The sequence below is a fragment of the Schistocerca cancellata genome, chromosome 5 (genome assembly GCF_023864275.1).
Source record: "Schistocerca cancellata isolate TAMUIC-IGC-003103 chromosome 5, iqSchCanc2.1, whole genome shotgun sequence".
NCBI lineage: Eukaryota > Metazoa > Arthropoda > Insecta > Orthoptera > Acrididae > Schistocerca > Schistocerca cancellata.
The window spans coordinates 804,263,399-804,278,911 of NC_064630.1; the positions used below are offsets into that span (position 1 = coordinate 804,263,399).

General features: G+C 44.2%; 1 protein-coding gene across 1 annotated transcript in view; it reads right to left on the minus strand.

The window, feature by feature from the left end:
* Positions 1-15,513, minus strand: part of LOC126187578 (discoidin domain-containing receptor tyrosine kinase B-like) — a 435,420-nt gene that overhangs the window by 374,805 nt on the left and 45,102 nt on the right. The gene's annotated exons all lie outside the window — the stretch shown is intronic.

Consider the following 15,513-nt stretch of genomic DNA (forward strand, 5'->3'; position numbering starts at 1 on the left):
GAAAGCGTTTCTGAAGAAGAGAAATTTGTTAACATCGAGTATAGATTTAAGTGTCAGGAAGTCATTTCTGAAAGTATTTGTATGGAGTGTAGCCATGTATGGAAGTGAAACATGGACGGTAAACAGTTTGGACAAGAAGAGAATAGAAGCTTTCGAAATGTGGTGCTACAGAAGAATGCTGAAGATTAGATGGGTAGATCACATAACTAATGAGGAAGTATTGAATATGATTGGGGAGAAGAGAAGTTTGTGGCACAACTTGACCAGAAGAAGGGATCGGTTGGTAGGACATGTTCTGAGGCATCAAGGGATCACCAATTTAGTATTGGAGGGCTGCGTGGAGGGTAAAAATCGTAGGGGGAGACCAAGAGATGAATACAGTAAGCTGATTCAGAAGGATGTAGGTTGCAGTAGGTACTGGGAGATGAAGAAGCTTGCACAGGATAGAGCAGCATGGAGAGCTGCATCAAACCAGTCTCAGGACTGAAGACCACAACAACAACAACAACAAATTATCATAATCAATTATTTGCCTAAGCCGTGAGCAATTTACTGTGTTAGATACGCTGTTAAAGTTTTTTGCGTTGTTCAGGGAACGCTAGTCACGGCCTCGGATGAAAGGAAGGAAAGCTCCGCCCCGTCGTCAGTGTGAGCTGCGTCGCCCGCGGTGACTCAACAATGGCACTGTGCCAGGCGCCAGGCAATCAGTCTCGCCACTGAGAAGTACTCAGAGCTGTCGCATCTCCTAACGACCGGGTCACCTTCATTTAACACGTCCAATGTTGCGTGGAGGAGACCTTAAAGCGCTCGAGTAGCACGAATGTAAATGCAGAAAACAATTTTCCTAGCAAAAAATTAGTATTTAAGGTAATAATGTCTATGTACACACATCGAAAAAAGTTTTGCATCACCTCGGTTACGAGAGTTCCGAAACCTGTACAGAAAATTGGAATAGACATCAACAAAAACATCATTTCCACCATTTTCATTGCTCATGAAAACCACGCATTATATCTTGTACCACGATATAGCGAGACCTTCGGAGGTGGTGATCCAGATTGCTCTACACATCGGTACCTCTAATACCCAGTTGCACGTCGTCTTGCCCGCATCTCGTGGTCGTGCGGTAGCGTTCTCGCTTCCCACGCCCGGGTTCCCGGGTTCGATTCCCGGCGGGATCAGGGATTTTCTCTGCCTCGTGATGGCTGGGTGTTGTGTGCTGTCCTTAGGTTAGTTAGGTTTAAGTAGTTCTAAGTTCTAGGGGACTGATGACCATAGATGTTAAGTCCCATAGTGCTCAGAGCCATTTGAACCATTTGCACGTCGTCTTGCATTGATGTATGCCTGTATTTGTCGTGGCATACAGTCAACAAGTTCATCAAGGCACTGTTGGTCCAGATCGTCCCACTCCTAAAGGGCGATTCGGCATAGATCCCTCAGAGTGGTTCGTGGGTCACGTCGTCCATAAACAGCCCTTTTCAGTCTACCCCGGCATGTTCGATACGGTTCATGTCTGGAGAACATGCTGCCCGCCGGCCTGAGCGACCGCTACGGTCGCAGGTTCGAATCCTGCCTTGGTCATGGATGTGTGTGGTGTCCTTAGGTTAGTTAGGTTTAATTAGTTCTAAGTTCTAGGCGACTGATGACCTCAGAAGTTAAGTCGCATAGTGCTCAGACCCATTTGAACATGCTGCCAACTCTAGTCGAACGATGTCATTATCCTGAACGAAGTCATCCACAAGAAGTGCACGATGGGGACGCGAATTGTCGTCCATAAAGACGAATGCCTAGGCAATATGCTGCCGATATGATTGCACTATCAGTCTGAGGATGGCATTCACGTATCGTACAGCAGTTAGGGCGCCTTCCATGACCACCAGAGTCATACGTCGGCCCCACATAACGCCACCCCAAAACAGCAGGGAACTTCCGCCTTGCTGCACTCGCGGGACTGCGTCTAAGGCGTTCAAATTGACCGGGTTCCCTCCAAACACGTCTCCGACTGTTGTGTGGTTGAAGGCATATGCGACACTCATCGGTGAAGAGAACGTGATGCCAATTCTGATCTGTCCATTCGGCATGTTGTTGGGCCCATCTGTACCCGCTGCATGGTGACGTAGTTATAGAGGTGGACCTCGCCATGGACGTCGGGAGTGAAGTTGCGCATCATGCAGCCAATTGCACACAGTTTTAGTCGTAACAAGACGTCCTGTGGCTGCACGAAAAGCATTATTCAACATGGTGGCGTTGCTGTCAGGTTTCCTCCGAGCGATAATCCGCAGGTAGCGGTCATCCACTGCAGTAGTAGCCCTTGGGCGACCTGAGCAAGGCATGTGATCGACATTTCCTGTCTCTCTTTATCTCCTCCATGTCCGAACAACATCGCTTTGGTTCACTCCGAGACGCCTGGAAACATCCCTTGTTGAGAGCCCTTCCTGGCACAAAACAACAATTCGGACGCAATCGAACAGTCTAGGCATCGTTGAACTACAGACAACACGAGCCGTGTACCTCTGCCTGGTGGAATGATTGGAACGGAACGACTGTCGGACCCCCTCCGTCTATAGGCACTGCTCATGCATAGTTGTTTACATCTTTGGGTGGGTTTAGTCACAACTCTGAGCAGTCAAAAGAGACTGTGTCTGTGATACAATATCCACAGTCAACGTCTGTCTTCAGGAGTTCTGGGAACTGGGGTGATGCAGAACTTTTTTTGATATGTGTATATTAATGTTTAGTCAGGTACATAATAAGGGACGTAATTTTGTAAGTGACCTTGTTTCCTTATATGTATTCCAAGTTTTCTTATGAACGAAATCTAATATTCGTTGTGATGAAATCCTGCATGCTAAGGTGTTACCTCTCACGCGGCTATACCGTGATACCGTTTTCCAACAGGGCAATGTTCGTCCTCATATGGAGCGTGCCTCTGTGACACTGAGGTAGTGTCGTGCCCGTCGAGATCCCCACATCTGTCCCGAACAGAACATGTGGGGGCCAGCTCGGTCCCTTTACCAGAATTCAGGATATCAAGGTGCAGTGACAGCAGTTGTAGGCCGGTTTTACGCACACAACGGCCTTATCACACCTTTCGAAACCGAATCACCGCGCCGTACTCGAGGGAGTAAAATGTCACACTAACAGGCCGATTCATGTTTCCAAGTTCTTTGTAAATCTGATATTGTTTTGCGATCACTGAGATAATATCTCATAACTTTCAGTTTGTTTCCTCATTCCCTAATTTTCGTTTTATTGATTTATTTTGTGTGTGTGTGTGTGTGTGTGTCCGGCAGTGTAGCACGAGTACGAATTGTTAAGCTTCTTATTCCTCTAATTTCAAAAATAATTAATTACATTAATCAAATCTTAATTTATTTATAAGCAATGTAGCTGAACAATATGCAAAAAAGCTATCACACTAACAAACGATAAAAAGCCACTGGCACCCCAAAAAAGAATTTTTTACTAATTATACTCACGACCTTTTTCTCAGAAAATATAATTATTATACGAAAGAGATGAAACAAATGTAGGGAACAATATTAAATGTTCAGTGCTCAGATACAGAAAGAGATGAAAAGGTAGCCTTATACGAATACATAGTTTCGCGGCGATGCATACTGATAAAATTTCCTCTGGCTTCCGGCTACGTCCAGTGGTTTAAAATCCACGAGCGTTCACCCGAGTTCTCCTCGGCCATTCCCAAGTGGCCTATTGGGAAGATTAGGCGAGGAACGCTATCGATGATCCGTACAAAAGGATGCGAGGGTTCACAAAGAAAATGTATTCAGAGTTTTGAATAACTCACTTAGCAAATAATTCACATGTTGTTGTTATTGTGGTCTTCAGTCCTGAGACTTGTTTGATGCAGTTCTCCATGCTACTCTATCCTGTGCACGCTTCTTCATCTCCCAGTACCTACTGCAGCCTACATCCTTCTAAATCTGCTTAGTGTATTCATCTCTTTGTCTCCCTCTACGATTTTTACCCTCCACGCTGCCCTCCAATACTAAATTGGTGATCTCTCGATGTCTCAGAGTACGTCCTACCAACCAATCCCTTCTTCTAGTCAAGTTGTGCAAAAAGCTCCTCTTCTCCCCAATTCAGGTGTAAAAAGTTAAAAATTGTTTTGGGCAAAAATTCATACTAATTTAAACAGTAATAATTTAAACAGTAGTAGTAGTAATTTAAACAGTATGTCAGTTGCAGGATTATAGATATTAACGTAGGTACAGATAGAGAATAGCATCTAGCTAGTCGACAGATTGGTAAAATTAGACTTTCAGAAGTAGCGGGTAAGTATGGAGTGTGGTTCAAACAGTCTTCTCCGAACAATCCTAGGGTAAAAATGTTTAAAAGTCATACACGATGTAAAAATGTTATATTTGTAACCAGCAGAGCGAAGTACTTGAGAATCTTCACGTTGGGATTGCGATCACTCAGTCTGATGTAAATTTATTAATATTAGTCAAAAAGAACAATTTGCTACAAGGAAAAAAATTACAGTTTTTGACGAAATTGGATAGCGTTGTGGCTGTAGTACTTCACAGACAAATAGTAGGCACAGAGAATTCGTGCTATTACAAGCAGAATAATTGTAGCTCCATTCAAAGTGAAGAACTGTGGAAGTTATACTTGTAAAATACTGACGCATTTTCATGTACAACAATGGATAAACTGGAAGAGGCCAATGTAGGTGAAAATTAGCGTGTGTTCCGGAGAACTGCAGCTACGCGTGGGACAATGATGAAGATAGTAGAAATGAAATACAGGGAGCAAATATTTTTCTACAACTTGTACACAACCATACTCCCACAGCATTTATAACAGGCGAAGGATATGAAACTGAAGCAGTAGCTGAGAAAGGAGTGAGACAGTTCTTTTTTCATTCTCCGTTTACTTTAGGAATTGTTTAATATACAATTGGACCGTTTTAAAGTGGTGCTGCAAACGATTTTGCTTCATCACATGTCAGACTTTAAAATAATCCGACATGTATCGTCAAAAATGGACCTTTTCACAATTTTATTGACGAGATGTATACATGACGTAGGATTTTAAAGTCTGCCGTGCTGACACAAAATCGTTTGCAGCAATACTTGAAAATGGCCAAATGGACGAAATTCCATTCGTGAAATAAATAATTGCTACACTCAACGGCAAATACGATGTCCTTTACAAAATTCTACGTGGCAGTGTAGTCCGACTATGAGAAGTTAATCAGGAGTGAGAGAGGGTTGTAGCCCGTTTCCCAATGTCATTCAGTCTGTACATAGAACAGTTGAACAGTGAGGATACCGCTTTTGAAAAGTGCTGTAAAGTGGCCTTCAAAGATATAAAACAAGAATAACGGAATGTAGTACAATTACACGACAGATCCGGAGGAAATTAGGTTTGGAACTGAGACACTAAAATTAGTCCATGCGTTTCAGTATTTGAGAAGCAAAATAACAGTCGATGGAGAAAGTAGAGAAGATATGCAGATTGGCAGTAGCATGAAAGGCATTTCTGGAAAAGAGATATTTGCTAATACTAAATATAAACTTATGTATGCCTTAAGAAGTATTTTCCGAAGGTGCTTCTCCGGAGTGGATTCTTGTACAGAAGGGAGACATAGGTGAGTAACAGTTCAGACAAAATGAGAAAAGAAGCTTTGGAGCCCTGGTGCCAGAGAGTAATGTTGAAGACTGGATGGATAGATCGGATAATTAATGAAGAGGTACTGAGAATGACTGGGGAACAACTAATTTATGGCACAACATAAGTAGAAGAAGGGGTCAGTTGATAGGATACACCCCGGGCATCAAAAAACGTTAATTTTATGATGGAGGGAAGTGTGGAGAGTAAAGAGACTACGGTTTGCACGTTCCAGCGAGTGTACAGGGTGGGAAAAAATTCCACATAACCCTGTAACCCCTTCCGAATGGAAGGTAACCTGATTAGTCAGAAATGTTTTTATGAAGGTTGGTAGCTATGTTACTTCTTATCAATTATGGGAATTCGTGTTGATCTGTTTCCGCAATCTCTGTCGAGTTTTAATTTGTAGCCTTCCCAGACGTGATTGGTCGTAGTTATACTGTTGAGTAGCGCTTACTGAGAAGTGTGCCATTGATGAACAACACACAGGGTGCACAATTGGGGAGATTATGGGAGCATTGCAGGAAAGATTTAATAAGGCTACACCGCGAAAGGCAATACTTCTGGATTGGGAATGACGTGCTTTCTCTTTCGGCGCTGCTGAAGACAGGCCGCGGAATGGAAGGAAGAAAACGCGAGAAGAAACATGTGCCGAAGCCTCTGTTTCGATTAACAATTTCCTACTATGTTGACACGTAAATATGCTTCGGATCTCGGAGTACCGACGACAACAGTGCGAGATCTCATGAAAAAAGAACTTAAGGTCAGAGCTTCTCGATCGACGTTCGTAAACGAGTTATCGGATACAGACCGGAATGAACGCGTTTACCATGCCATGCAACGTTGACTCAATTTCCAAATGCAACGAACTGTGCCAGGGTTATGTTTTCAGATGACTGCCATTTATTACAACTCACGTGCCAGTAGTATTGTCAATTCTCAATAATCAGTCGAATTCGAAGGAACCCCTCACGTAATGGTATAGATAGCGGTGACATCACAACATCTGCTTGGACCGTACTTTCTTTGAAGGGACTGTGAATAGTGTTAACTTTTTACATATGTAACGTAACGAAGATGGTTAATTTCTCAGCTTGAGGAAAGGAGCCTCACAGAACGCATATGGTTGCAGCAAGACTGACCGCCTTCTCACTACGCTCTTGCACTGCTTGAGTTACTAAATGAACACTTCCCCGTACGGAGGAGAGGACGTGGTTCATCAGCAACACCAATTCCCCGAAATGGCTTCAAAAATGGTTCAAACGGCTCTACGCACTATGGGACCTAACTTCTGAGGTCATCAGTCCCCTAGAACTTAGAACTACTTAAACCTAACTAACCTAAGGACATCACACACATCCATGCCCGAGGCAGGATTCGAACCTGCGACCGTGGCAGCAGCACGGTTCCGGACTGAAGCGCCTAGAACCGCTCGGCCACAAAGGCCGGCCCGAAATGGCTTCTAAGAAGTTCTGACCTCACCCACACCTGACTCTTTATGGGGAGTCGTTATGGAGCATGTACCTGCACGTCGTTACGCTACAAACGAAGAACTGCGCAACGCTGTTGAGCATGCATTACGTACTATAACATGGGACATGCTTAAAAATATGTCAAGCAGGACATGGAGGCACACGGAAACGTATTTAAAACATGGTGCGTAACATATCGGTATACTGGACACTTAATACGTGAGTATGTACTTGTGCTAAAACAAGTCAACTCAATTAGAATTTCATATTAGTAGGTACGAGGACTTCCCGCCCACTTTGTAGTTCGCGTTATGCAGAGACGAAGCGGCCTGCAGAGAACAGAGTAGCTGCATCAAATAACCCTCAGATTGGAGACCACGACTACAGAAGTTTTTCATACACTGCGTGTCACCGTCAAGGAGTATTTTCGTGTGTACTGTAGTGTTGGCAGAAAAGCCAACACTGTGTTGCAAGAGGAGGCCGAAATGCACGCGTCAACTCACGCAGGTGGCGCTAGGTCTGAAACAGGATACGTAATGAATGCTATAAAGAAAAGTACGTAGCTGCTGGAATACTTAACTTTAATCCATCATTTGTATACAGCATTCTTGATGATACAAGTGAGACTCTCTCTTGAAATGGTTAATGGCGCCTTGCTAGGTCGTAGCCATGGACTTAGCTGAAGGCTATTCTAACTATCTCTTGGCAAATGAGAGAAAGGCTTCGTCAGTGTAGTCGCTAGCAAAGTCGTCTTACAACTGGGACGAGTCCTAGTACGTCTCTGTAGACCTGCCGTGTGGTGGCGCTCGGTCTGCAATTACTGACAGTGGCGACACGCGGGTCCGACATGTACTAATGGACAGCGGCCGATTTAAAGCTACCACCTAGCAAGTGTGGTGTCTGGCGGTGACACCACATGTACTATAGTGTTGGTAGCCACGAACAAATGAGAAAAAGAGCAACACTGTATTTCCTAAAGGAGATAACAGGCTTTGAACGCGAGGAGCAATATCCGCGGCTTCTGCTTATTCCCGCAGTTGTAATAAGTTCCCGAGAAGAAAATCACTGAAGCGGCTATGCGATCGTTACGCAGGAACGTCGTCCCATGAATACAATCAGGCCGCAGCGCGAGCCTCGGTTTTATGATGAGAGAGTTTCCTGCGCTTCCCCCGCCTCCATTCCATTTGATCAGGAGGAGCGAACGGCCACACAGCAGCTGTTATCGCAGGAGAGCGACCGCGGCGGCGTCCCTCCGCCTCTGCGAATCCGGTCCCCGGACGGCGCTGCGCCGAGTGCCGACCAACTTGGAAGTGGCTCTCTTTCAAACTTTTAATAAGGGAAGGAAGGGGCGGCGGCCGCCTGAAAGCCGGCGGGCTGACGACGCTGGAAGAGACCCGGGAGGCGGCGCTGTGTGGGAAGAGTCGCCCCACAGCCCTCCCGCGTCATGCCTTTACGATACCGCGGCGGACATATGGACCGCCTGATTGCCTGTTGACGAGCTGTGCAGTCCTAGAACCATCTCATCTTAGCCACAAGTCTCGCCAACTCAGAGTATCTTTCTTTAAGATGCCACCAGAGATGTGGCATTGATCGCGGAATTTGCCAGAAGGAAAGATTCTGCGCATTTCATTATCTTTTCTCGACGTTAAACTACCTTAGTGTTCATACTAATTTTAAAAAATGGATCTACGTACATACGCATGTACCGGGTGATCAAAATGTTACTATAAATCTGAAAACTTAATAACCCACGGAATGCCGGCCGGGGTGGCCGTGCGATTCTAGACGCTACAGTCTGGAGCCGAGCGGCCGCTGCGGTCGCAGGTTCGAATCCTGCCTCGGGCATGGATGTGTGTGATGTCCTGAGGTTAGTTAGGTTTAATTAGTTCTAAGTTCTAGGCGACTGATGACCTCAGAAGTTAAGTCGCATAGTGCTCAGAGCCATTTGAACCATTTGAAACCACGGAATAATGTAGATAGAGAGGTACAAATTGACACACATGCTTGGAATGACACGGGTTTTTATTAGAACCAAAAAAAAAAAAACAAAGTTCACAAAATGTCCGACAGATGGTGCTGGACAGCAAAGGAGCTGTAATGAGAGAGAGAATCAGATGCACCAGCAGTCGCAGCATGTTGACGTTACTTGAAAAGGCGCTTTTAGTGAAGCTTTATTATCAGAATGGGGATTGTGCTAGATCAGCGTTACGATCCTATCGCCATAGGAAGGGGATTCGAACGGGTAAAGGTCCGTTGACAAATGCAGCTGTGGCGAGAATGATTTGGAAGTTCGAAGCCACGGGTTGTTTAGACGATAGACCCCGTAGTGGCCGACCGAGCACAAGGCGTAATGCTGCTGAGACAGTTCAGGAAGAAATGGAAACCGTAGCGGTTTCGTCTATGCACGGGGAAGTCAGCGCTCGTGCAGTCGCACGTCGCACCGGCATTCCATACACTACTGTTTGGTTGGCACTTAGGCGTACCCTCCGATGCTATCCGCATCGGCATCATGAAATGTTACCTGGCGATTTAGTGAAGCGGAGGGTATTTCCGGTGTGGGCGTCTCAAAAGATGGCGGAAGATTGGTTGAGTAACGTGTTGTGGACCGACGAAGCTCATTACACGCTCCGAGGGTCTGTCAACGCCCACAAATGCAGAATTTGGGCTACCGAAAATCCTAGAACTGTCGTGGAAACTACATTGCACTAAGAGAAAATCACGGTATGGATTGGATTTACCACATGTACCGTTATCGGGCCTTTTTTCTTCGACGAAATGCGCGATTCTGGTTTTGTAACTGCTACCGTTATGGGTAAGAGGTACGCCGATATTTTACAGAATCGCATCATCCACAGCCTGGCTGATAAACACCTGCTGGAACGTACGATGTTTATGCAGGATGGCGCTCCACCCCATATTGCTAGACGCGTGAAAGATCTCTTGCGCGCGTCGTTTGGTGATGATCGTGTGCTCAGCAGCCACATTCGTTATGCTTGGCCTCCCAGGTCCCCAGACCTCATTCCGTGCTATTATTGGCTTTGGGGTTACCTGAAGGCGCAAGAGTATCGTGATCTACCGACATCTCTAGGGACGCTGAGAGACAACATCCGACGCTCGTGCCTCAACATAACTCCGGACATGCTTTACAGTGCTGTTCACATTATTTCTCGACTACAGCTATTGTTGAGGAATGATGGTGGACATATTAAGCATTTCCTGTAAAGAACATCATCTTTGCTTTGTCTTACTTTGTTATGCTAATTATTGCTATTCTGATTAGATGAAGCTCCATCTGTCGGACATTTTTTGAACTTTTGTATTTTTTTGGTTCTAATAAAACCCCATGTCATTCCAAGCATGTGTGTCAATTTGTGCCTCTCTATTTACACTACTCCACGATTTATTAAGTTTTCAAATTTATACTGACTTTTTGATCACCCGGTATATACGAGGTTTGGAACATTAACAGTGGCACCTATTTATTTACAGCTCGTACAATATAGATACGTGTTTCAAAGTTTTACTGACCTTAAAAGTAGTCACCAGCATTGTGTATAACTCGCTGCCAGCGATGTGGAAGTCGTAGGATACTCTTAGCAGTGCTGGTTGTGTTGACAGTTCGAGCGGCGCGGTCTATTGCCCGACGAATTTGTAGCAGTTTTGAAGCGAATGCCGTGAAGTGTTTCCTTCAGTTTAGAAATCCAGTTGAACTCACGAGGGCTTAAGTCATTGGTGTGCAGTAGGTGGTATAGCACTTAGCAGCCCAATCACTCAAACGAATCAGTAACAGCTTGCACTGTACGTGCTTGTCCTGCAAAATGATGGTCAGGTACTGCAGAAAGTGCCATCACTTCTGCCTCTATGCTGTTCATTTTTGGAATACAACCTACGACCAACTTAGAGACAGAAGAAATAACACTTTCTGCAGGACCTGGCCGTCATGTTGTGTGATGTCCTTCGGTTGGTTAGGTTTAAGTAGTTCTAAGTTCTAGGGGACTGATGACCATAGATGTTAAGTCCCATAGTGCTCAGAGCCATTTCAACCATTTTGAACCTGACCTTCAGTTTGCAGGACAATGCTCAACGACATACAGTGCAAGCTGTTACTGATTTGTTTGACAGATGGGGCTGCTAAGTGCTATACCAACTACTGCACTCCCATGACTTAAGCCCCCGTGATTTCTACTCGATTTATAAACTGAAGGAAACACTTCACGGCATTCGCTTCAGAACTGCTACAAATTCTTCGGGCAATAGACCGCGCTGTCGAACTTTCAACACAACCAGCACTGCTAAGAGTATCCTACGACTACCACATCGCTGGAACGAGTTATACCCAATGTTGGTGACTACTTAGGAGGTCAGTAAAACTTTGAAACACGTGTCTATTTTGTACTGGCTGTAAATAAATAGATACCACTATTAACGTTTCAACCCTCGTATGTACGCATGTATCTATGTTCCAAAAATGGTTCAAATGGCTCTGAGCACTATGGGGCTTAACATCTGAGGTTATCAGTCCCCTAGAACTACTTAAACCTAACTAACCTAAGGACATCAGACACATCCATGCCCGAGGCAGGTTTCGAACCTGCGACCGTAGCGGTCGCCCGGTTCCAGACTGAAGCGCCTAGAACCACTCGGCCATACCCGCCGGCCTCTATGTTCCACATTTCATCTGAAACCTCTCAACCAATTCCATCCAAAGTTGGTACACATAACGCTTACTGTCTGAAAGGAATCGCTGTGAGGGTAAGAACTGCCTACCTATCCAACGAGTCGGGGTGTGGGTGAAAATATCATCATAGGCCACACGCGAAAACACCCTTACTTTAGTCACACAGTATTTTAGAGTGAGAGCACTTATTAACTTGCAACAAACTTTAGAAATGATTTCAATCCTTTATGAAACTTTTTCTCGCTGACGACCCTCACAGAATGATGGAAGGAGAAAAGTTTATTGCTTATTACATTTTCGGTATCCACGCAGTAAAGCTGTCACACGATGAACGTCGTTTTGATTCCTACCTTCTTTGCTCCTAACTGCTTTAGCGACACAATTTGCACCCAATATTCATGAATACAACTTAATGTACATCTGATTGCTTAGGAAATACGATGACATAACCAGAAATAAGCGTGAAACACTGTTGTTGTTGTTGTGGTCTTCACTCCTGAGACTGGTTTGATGCAGCTCTCCATGCTAATCTATCCTGTGCAAGCTCCTTCATCTCCCAGTACCTACTGCAACCTACATCCTACTGAATCTGCTTAGTTTATTCATCTCTTGGTCTTGGTCCTTGGTACCCTCCACACTGTCCTCCAATGCTAAATTTGTGAACCCCTGATCCCTCAGGACATGTCCTACCAACCGATCCCTTCTTCTGGTCAAGTTGTGCCACAAACTTCTCTTCTCCCCAATCCTATTCAATACCTCCTCATTAGTTACGTGATCTACCCATCTAATCTTCAGCATTCTTTTGTAGCACCACATTTCGAAAGCTTCTATTCTCTTCTTGTCCAAACTATTTATTGTCCATGTTTCACTTCCATACATGGCTACACTCCATACTAATACTTTCAGAAACGTCTTCCTGACACTAAAATCTATACTCGATGTTAACAAATTTCTCTTCTTCAGAAACGCTTTCCTTGCCATTGCCAGTCTACATTTGATATCCTCTCTACTTCGACCATCATCAGTTATTTTGCTCCCCAAATAGCAAAACTCCTTTACTACTGTAAGTGTCTCATTTCCTAATCTAATTCCCTCAGCATCACCCGACTTAATTCGACTACATTCCATTATCCTCGTTTTGCTTTTGTTGATGTTCATCTTATATCCTCCTTTCAAGACACTGTCCATTCCGTTCAACTGCTCTTCCAAGTCCTTAGCTGCCTCTGATAGAATTACAATGTCATCGGCGAACCTCAAAGCTTTTATTTCTTCTCCCTGGATTTTAATATCTACTCCAAATTTTTCATTTGTTTCCTTTACTGCTTGCTCAATATACAGATTGAATAACATCGGGGAGAGGCTACAACCCTGTCTCACTCCCTTCCCAACCACTGCTTCCCTTTCATGCCCCTCGACTCTTATAACTGCCATCTGGTTTCTGTACAAATTGTAAATAGCCTTTCGCTCCCTGTATTTTACCCCTGCCACCTTTAGAATTTGAAAGAGAGTACTCCAGTCAACATTGTCAAAAGCTTTCTCTAAGTCTACAAATGCTAGAAACGTAGGTATGTCTTTCCTTAATCTTCCTTCTAAGATAAGTTGTAACGTCAGTATTGCCTCATTCGTTCCAACATTTCTACGGAATCCAAACTGATCTTCCCCGGGGTCGGCTTCTACAAGTTTTTCCATTCGTCTGTAAATAATTCGCGTTAGTGTTTTGCAGCTGTGATTTATTAAACTGATAGTTCGGTAATTTTCACATCTGTCAACATCTGCTTTCTTTGGGATTGGAATTATTATATTCTTCGTGAAGTCTGAGGGTATTTCGCCTGTCTCGTACATCTTGCTCACCAGATGGTAGAGTTTTGTCAGGACTGGCTCTACCAAGGCCGTCAGTAGTTCTAATGGAATGTTGTCCACTCCGGGGGCCTTGTTTCGACACAGGTCTTTCACTGCTCTGTCAAACTCTTCACGCAGTATCGTATCTCCCATTTCATCTTCATCTACATCCTCTTCCATTTCCATAATATTGTCCTCAAGTACATCGCCCTTGTATAGACCCTCTATATACTCCTTCCACCTTTCTGCTTTCCCCTCTTTGCTTATTACTGGGTTTCCATCTGAGCTCTTGATATTCATACAATTGGCTCTCTTTTCTCCAAAGGTCTCTTTAATTTTCCTGTAGGCAGTATCTATTTAACCCCTAGTGAGATAAGCCTCTATATCCTTACATTTGTCCTCTAGCCATGCCTGATTAGCCATTTTGCACTTCCTGTCGATCTCATTTTTTAGACGTTTGTATTCCTTATTGCCTGCTTCATTTACTGAATTTTCATATTTTCTCCTTTCATCAATTAAATTCAATATTTCTTCGGTTACCCAAGGATTTCTACTAGCCCTCGTCTTTTTACCAGCTTGATCCTCTACTGCCTTCACTACTTCATCCCTCAGACCTACCCATTCGGCTTCTACTTTATTTCTTTCCCCTATTCCTGTCAATTGTTCCCTTACGCTCTCCTTGAAACTCTGTACAACTTCTGGTTCTTTCAGTTTATCCAGGTCCCATCTCCTTAAATTCCCACCTTTTTGCAGTTTCTTCAGTTTCAATCTACAGTTCATAACCAATAGATTGTGGTCAGAGTCCACATCTGCCCCTGGAAATGTCCTACAATTTAAAACCTGGTTCCTAAATCTCTGTCTTACCATTATATAATCTATCTGATACCTTTTAGTATCTCCAGGATTCTTTCATGCATACAACCTTCTTTTAAGATTCTTGAACCAAGTCTTAGCTATGATTAAGTTATGCTCTGTGCAAAATTCTACCAGACGGCTTCCTCTTTCATTTCTTAGCCCCGATCCATATTCACCTACTATGTTTCTTTCTCTCCCTTTCCCTACTGTCGAATTCCAGTCACCCATGACTATTAAATTTTCGTCTCTCTTCACTACCTGAATAATTTCTTTTATCTCATCATACATTTCTTCATTTTCTCCGTCATCTGCAGAGCTAGTTGGCATATAAACTTGTACTACTGTCGTAGGCATGGGCTTCGTGTCTATCTTGGTCACAATAATACGTTCACTACGCAGTTTGTAGTAGCTTAGCCGCACTCCTATTTTTTTATTCATTATTAAACCTACTCCTGCATTACCCCTATTTGATTTTGTATTTATAACCCTGTATTCACCTGACCAGAAGTCTTGTTCCTCCTGCCACCGAACTTCACTGTTCCCACTATATCTAACTTTAACCCATCCATTTTCCTTTTTAAATTTTCTAACCTACCTGCCCGATTAAGGGATCTGACATTCCACGCTCCGATCCGTAGAATGCCAGTTTTCTTTCTCCTGATAACGACGTCCTCCTGAGTAGTCCCCTCCCGGAGATCCGAATGAGGGACAATTTTACTTCCGGAATATTTTACCCAAGAGGACGCCATCATCATTTAACCATACAGTAAAGTTCCATGCCCTCGGGAAAAATTACGGCTGTTGTTTCCCCTTGCTTTCAGCCGATCGCAGTACCACAACAGCAAGGCCGTTTTGGTTAATGTTACAAGGCCAGATCAGCTAATCATCAGACCGTTGCCCCTGCAACTACTGAAAAGGCTGCTGCCCCTCTTCAGGAACCACACATTTGTCTGGCCTCTCAACAGATACCCCTCCGTTGTTGTGTCCGCAGCTCGTGGTCGTGCGGTAGCGTCCTCGCTTCCCACGCCCGGG